The sequence below is a fragment of the Necator americanus genome, chromosome III (genome assembly GCF_031761385.1).
Source record: "Necator americanus strain Aroian chromosome III, whole genome shotgun sequence".
Taxonomy (NCBI): domain Eukaryota; kingdom Metazoa; phylum Nematoda; class Chromadorea; order Rhabditida; family Ancylostomatidae; genus Necator; species Necator americanus.
Window position 1 is genome coordinate 33,849,147 of NC_087373.1, and position 6,664 is coordinate 33,855,810.

Genomic DNA, 6,664 nt, shown 5'->3' on the forward strand with positions numbered 1-6,664 from the left:
CTCCCTGAGATCTATGCAAAAATTGGTTTACGTTGAGAAGTGGGTAATCGGGCGCCAACAATTCGCCTGAAGGAAATAATTGCTATTTAAACGTAGCTTGAGGTTCTAGATAAAAACTAAAGTATTCAAGAACTCAAATTCTTTTTTTTCTCATCAAAACGCCAAACTATTGTTGAAGTCAGCCACGAAATTGCGGTATTTATCATTTTTTTCTTCTCGTTTGTACAACTTTGATTACTGTGTAGAAATGTGGTTTGTTTTCAGTTCGCGACATTTACTGCAAGGAAAGAATTTATTAAAACAACTAATAAAATCGCGTCTAAGCACAACTATATCGGGATTTTGAGAGATTTTTATTATAGGCTTAGTGCTTAGTGCTTAGCGAACTTATTTCGTACATCAAAGTAATACGTAAACTCTAAAAATCCCACTTTCGCCATTTTCCCTTCAGTTCTCCACTATTTTATGCTTCCGTTAATCTCGAGAACAAAGTTCAAACTGAAAGAACCTAAGAAGACTCTTGGAACACATAATGTAATTCAATTTGTCGAGAATTTTCCTCTGAATGGTTTTATTTGCTCTCCTATAGCATCGTCTTTCTATAAATTTCCCTTGCAAGAAAAGAAGATGGGAGTTTCGATTAAATTTCTGCAACTATTTCAACATCATACTATTTAATTTACAAAAAAAAATTGAGTTCATCATAGCGTTTCGAGTTGAATGGTGTCAGTTTCGAGAATAGCCGGGTTGCGGAGCCTCACAGAAAAAGAAAAGGTTCCCGAATAGTTTGTGCACGGCACACGAATAGTGCACTGCTATGAGAAAAGTCGCTCAAATGTTGTTTTGTTGGATGGTAATGTTGCGAATTATTCAAAATAAAAAAAAATAAGCTCAAAAACCTAACTAAGCAGTATCAGCTGGTCAAAAATCAACGTTTTCTACACCCATCTGTGCCCGCCTTCGTGATGAAAAAAACTTGTTGAAGCAGCTCAAAAATTTTACATAGTAAACAGCGAATTGAATGAGGCGAATAGTGAGCGATAGGAAAAAAGTGTTTTTCTGAACGTCGATACACAAGTCGAAAAATGAGAAGGAAAGGAGTAAGGAATGCAAATAATGATCCTTTTATTAGTTAGATTGCTTGAGATATAACAAACAATTTCATGGATTTTTGTTGACAGTTAATATTTGCCGATTTCTTTCTTATTAGAAATTTTAGATTTAATTTTGATTTTGTAGACCTTGGGGTGGGTGTGGCGCAGTCGGTTAGAGGTCCGTTGTAGCCACATGGTCGATGGTTCGAAACCGCTCTGCTGCATCCATGCGGTGTCGATAAATTGGTACCAGACCTGTCTAGGAGGGTAAAAACACTAATTTGATCATCGGCTGGTCCCCGGAAGTCATTCAATTCAAAGGTCAAGACGCGTTCCAAAACCTCAACGATTAAGAATTGCAATAAAACGCGGATCCCAAATGGATTGAGTTTCTTTGACATCTTCTTCTCCTAGACCCTAGTCAGAGCACGCAAAATCTAACCGACAAATGATGTCCTGCCAGACGATTTTGTTCTACGAACCCAGGATCATGGCCCTCAGACACTGGAAGCATTTTGAATAACTGCCAAAGTTTAAAACGATAGTAATTGTCGCTTTGTTTGTCTTCTTCCATTTCCTCGAAGCAAATGCTTTTTTTTATTTTTTTGTTAAAAATTTGTGTTTATTTGAAAAGACGTCTCTTGTTGTTTCGAACAATGCAGACAATGATCACCATTGATTGCTTCTTCGGGTGTAAAAAATATCTTAGAACTGATCGACCAAAAAGTTAAAGATAAAACAGTTGGAAGCTGAGCCATGCAGATGGCGAAGATACCATCATCAAAATCGGGGAACGACAACATTGGAGTTGATTTGAGTGGATTTAGTATGAGGGGACCTGCAATGGTTAATGAAAACAGCAGTTAAAGTGAATTTTGGTGAGTCTGGTTTGAATCCTTCCAATTACACAGTCAGTCAATGTAAAATCGGGAATTTGGAATGGAACTCCTGTTTCATTTCCTGTACACTTGATACTGTTAGACTTCTTTTCTTCCGGTCGATGACACTCAATGACCGACAAGAAAGAACTCTGTGTTGCGAATTTGTGTGTCCTACTTCTTCGAGTTACGGTTACCGTTAACAGCAGAGCTTTTCAAGAAGGGTATCCATTGTCCGCGTGGACGATTTAAGAAAGTCAGAGATTAGGATGGCGAATATCTCTGATCCAATTACGCCCCTGTAATTTTGTTTTTACAACAGGATTTCCTAAGTCTGCCCTGACCATATCAGAAAATAAATACTCATTTACAATAGATTTGTCTTCGCAGCAGACGCATAAATTTCACCTAGAGACACTAGAACGCACTGAAACTTCAGACGTATAGCCAGAAATAATGGGAATTTTCTCTTCAAGAATAAGAAAGTTTCCAAAATGTTCAACATCTTCTAAATCGACAAGGTCAAAAGTTTCCATCACTTTTGACTTATCCTAACAAACTGCAGGTAGATTAGTGCAAAATAGAGGTAACTTCTTGTAAACCACTGAATTTCACCAATTTCACCATTCGGGCCACTTATTCGATGCAGTTTATAATGCTTAAAAAAGCTAGTAAGTCCTCTTCTCTTTCTAGCCTTATTTAGGAAACATTCTCGTCTTTGATCAATTGGATGGTCTGTATTTGCCGAGAACTAGAAATCACCGCCATTTCATTGCACTGCAATTATTGTGCAATATCGGCCGCGTCATGGAGTGATCACCTTAAACGATCCAAACATCGCGATACGCAGATCCAGCTGAAGACCGATATATTCACATGTTTCCTCGAACCTCGTCAATATCCGTTCTACCTTGCTGATGTTCGATGTTATCAGACCGGAAGCGCGAATGCAAGTTGTGCAGCTTCTGACCACCAACTTTTACTCCCTTTGCATTGCAGGGCTTGCACTGCGTTTTCGAGAGTTGCATTAAAAATTTTGGGTGAGATTTTATCACCCACTCGGACCAATCTCTTCACTTGGACGATGATGTTCTTATAATGACGAGTTTCATAGTCGTAAAGTTACTGCACAACTCTCAACTCACCCCTATATATTAAGTACGAATGCCTTAAAGATCTCAGTTTCCATGACTGCTTCGCTTCTGTTTCAACTGACTCGACACAGTTCAGTTCAGTTTTGGTGTATAGTTACGACAAATCAGTGTGATCGCAGGCATACTCGTGAAGTTTACTCTTAACTCTTTCTGTTCGTGGGATAATGCTAACACCCAACCCTAGACTCGTGATATCTTTTTTGAGATCTTTAAAGGCAGCGATACATTAAATTCTTCACGTACTCGTGGACAATATGGAGTTCAGGGTATAGATTATTGGCATGGATACGCTCAAATTCTAATCGTCCTAAAAAAACGGTGTAGAAAATGGCATATGGTCCTATGGGGTATGTACATTAGAAAGCACCACTGGTGCACACGCTCCGGTTCCTTCAGCAGCATGATCATTGGCAGTAATTGAATAAGTAGTTGAGTAGCCCATAATTTTGGACCGATCGCTCGAGGATACAACGAGTGTGCAAGGATGGCGTATTTAAACGTAATTCGTAGGAAATAAGGCCGTTTCCCACGCCCTTTTCTCAAATACTCAGGTAAATTTGAACGTGTCTGGCTCACACCTGTATTCTACACTCCAAACTCTATATCATCCATGAGATATACAAACATGGAGAATTTTATTGCATGCTCTCTTCAAACAAACACATGTGAGAGCGACGTGAATGAGGTCTATGGTGCTGAATCCTTTTCGAAAACTTGCCTGTTCACATACATCTAAAGCCCATTCTAATCTAATCGTGTTAAAGATCACTCGTGTAAAGAGCTTATAGACATGTTGCAGAATGGGAGATAGTTGTCGACATCATGTTGATCCCTCTTTCTGCACAACAATGCAATTCTGCTCTTCTGCACTAATTAGGAACCTTGGATTCCGAAAGGAAACGCGTAGAAAGACTTGCTAGAGTGTAAAATAAGCATCGAAAAATGCAGGATTACGCAGTTTACAAAGTTCAATCCTTCAGATCTCCTCATTAAAGATATTAACATCGTACAATATCCCTTAACCAGTAAAGCTGATTTTACGCTTTCAGTCTTGCCCTCATTAGCTTTGAACAGCTGCTTTTATTCGTTTTTTTTTTGAGGCGACTGGAATCTCAGCTGTTTGATGTGAGCTCGGATGAGCAAACAAGGCGGTTCCAATTTTGTATTTTAAACTTTTTTCCTCTTATCCTCTTCTTTTCTGCTGTGTTATTTTGAATCCGCTCACACTGTTAAAGGGCTCTAGTTGCGCTTCTCCTAAGGTAACCAACAGTTGAAAAAATTTCCTCGAATAGATTTTATGGAGTTTCGTGGATCGGATTACGTTATGACCTCTAAGTTCCTTCCAGCGTTCCAGAAGATTTAATGCTTAATTTTTTAAATTGAACAGCAAATATATTTCGATTAATATTGGAATCGTCTTCATACTTTGACCACAGAATGGTCAGTGACCTTCGTACCTCAATCGGACAGATTGTCTCCTTTTTTGGCAGAGAACTTAGGTAACTATGAAGTAGACATGTTGATGTGGAAGGAATTTTATGGGGCTTTGTCGAGTCTTCGAATGCTAGTCGCGGGTCCAGGTCAAAAAATTATCGATGTGTAAGTCATCGATGTGTAAGGAAATGGCACCGGATCCTAACATCCTACAAAGTGGGTCCATTTGACTGGAGTGTTAGAGGAATGGTAGCCACTAGGCTTGCGTCCAGGACCGATGGTTCACGCCTTGCCCCGCGGAAGCGCGAACTTGGGAGGCCCTAAGGCTACTGCCGCACTTTCCTTACTCTCAGTTATTACTCAGTGTGTACTGTATGCACCTATCCCACTCTACTCATATATACATACTACAATTTAAAGAGACGGGGCCTGATCAGATTCTCACTACGGGCCAAGGAAGTTCGAATCCCCGGACGCATGAGCAGAGCTCCTATGCGGGAGCGTGTGCTCCGCTCCTCCAGGCAGTCTTAGGGACGCTGGTTACCTCCAGCTCGCGGCAGCTTCTCCTCTGACTGATGTTACTGCCAGAAAATTGCGCTTGTTCTTCGTTAGCTCAACTCACTTTCTTCCCGTTCCGCTCGCTGATCCAAGAATATCTAGAATGAATGACGAATTACGAAGCTGCGGCTTTTATAGAAGTGGACGGTGCGTAAAGCGTGCGCAATGTAGGAACGCTGCAGGACCTCGTCTTCGTGTCCGCTCCGACTGACCCTTTAGATGGAATGAAAAAGAGTCGCGTCGAATCCGCAAGGGGCTTTATTATAACGCGAAAGTGTAGAATATAAATGATAAACACAGTACAGAACAATATGTACAGAAACAAGTGCCAGTCTGTGACGCGCTGCAGGCCGTCATAGTCTTAGGGAAAGTTATGTTTCTATAGTTCTAAAATTCTATGGCCCACACACTCTTATGTCTTAACCACAAGTGCTAAGTTTGGCAAAAGTATCTGCAAACGGTATCGATGCGTATCACTAAGGAACTTTGACAAGTTTAAGCAAGAATAACGCTACTATATATTTTCTCTTTCAGATTATGGCTGTTAGAAATCTTTGCGACACAGTTCATGAAGAAATACGAGAATCACTACAGGAGTTCACGGAAGACAGAAATATTTTGAAAGAGAATTTTAGAAAAATGATAGCCTTATTAAGTATCAAGTTCGACCTTCTTTGAATCTTGGCATCGCAGAGTTTGATTGTGTATTACTTTTTAAACAGAACCAAGATTGTTGTTGATCTTTATTCTGGCTAACTTTTCGGCGCCGTCGCCTACTTCAGAGTCTGGAGAAATCAAAGACACGCGTAATCTACTCTCTCAAACGCCTCGTCACCCCACAAGATATAACTTAGCAAACAGGTTATTCAAAAGCAACGTCAGAAAAGCAGACCACCATAGCGCCCACCTTGATAGCCACAAAATCGTGATGTTAGCGGACCACCAGCTGTTAGAGTTGCGCCGCTAGTAGTAAGTAGTAACGATGCCCTGGCCTTTGACCCCGTAGGTGAAAACCCGCAAAGGTCTTGATATGGCGCCAGCTCGTTGCTGCATTCTTCTTTACGATTCATGATTGGACTTTTGGCCGTGACATAAGACGCTTCCAATGTTTTTCGCGCCAGAACGTTTGATTCGCGCGCTAAGATCGTGACAGATATCTTAAAAGGGATGTTGTCATGACATTGTCTGCGATTGCACCTAAAGGGGATGATGTTTTTGATTTTACGAGTCCGTCTAGGTGCTCCTTGACCCGGGTACATAATAATCTTCCTGTTTTGCCAATGTACTCAGCCCCACATAACTAACAGGTGATTAGATAGATAACTCCCGATACCACGCAATCACCCTGCCAATTATAGTCTTATTATTATCATTGGGAACATGTGTATATGCCTTCTTCTCCTTTCGTATCATTCAAATCCACAGGATAAAAAATGGATTAGGATGTCCACATAATGCATCCTAATCTCTTTTTCCTTCCGAGAAGATTATGTACGATTAAATTTTTGAAAAAAAAACTATTATGGGATGAAAAATAGCACGTTGT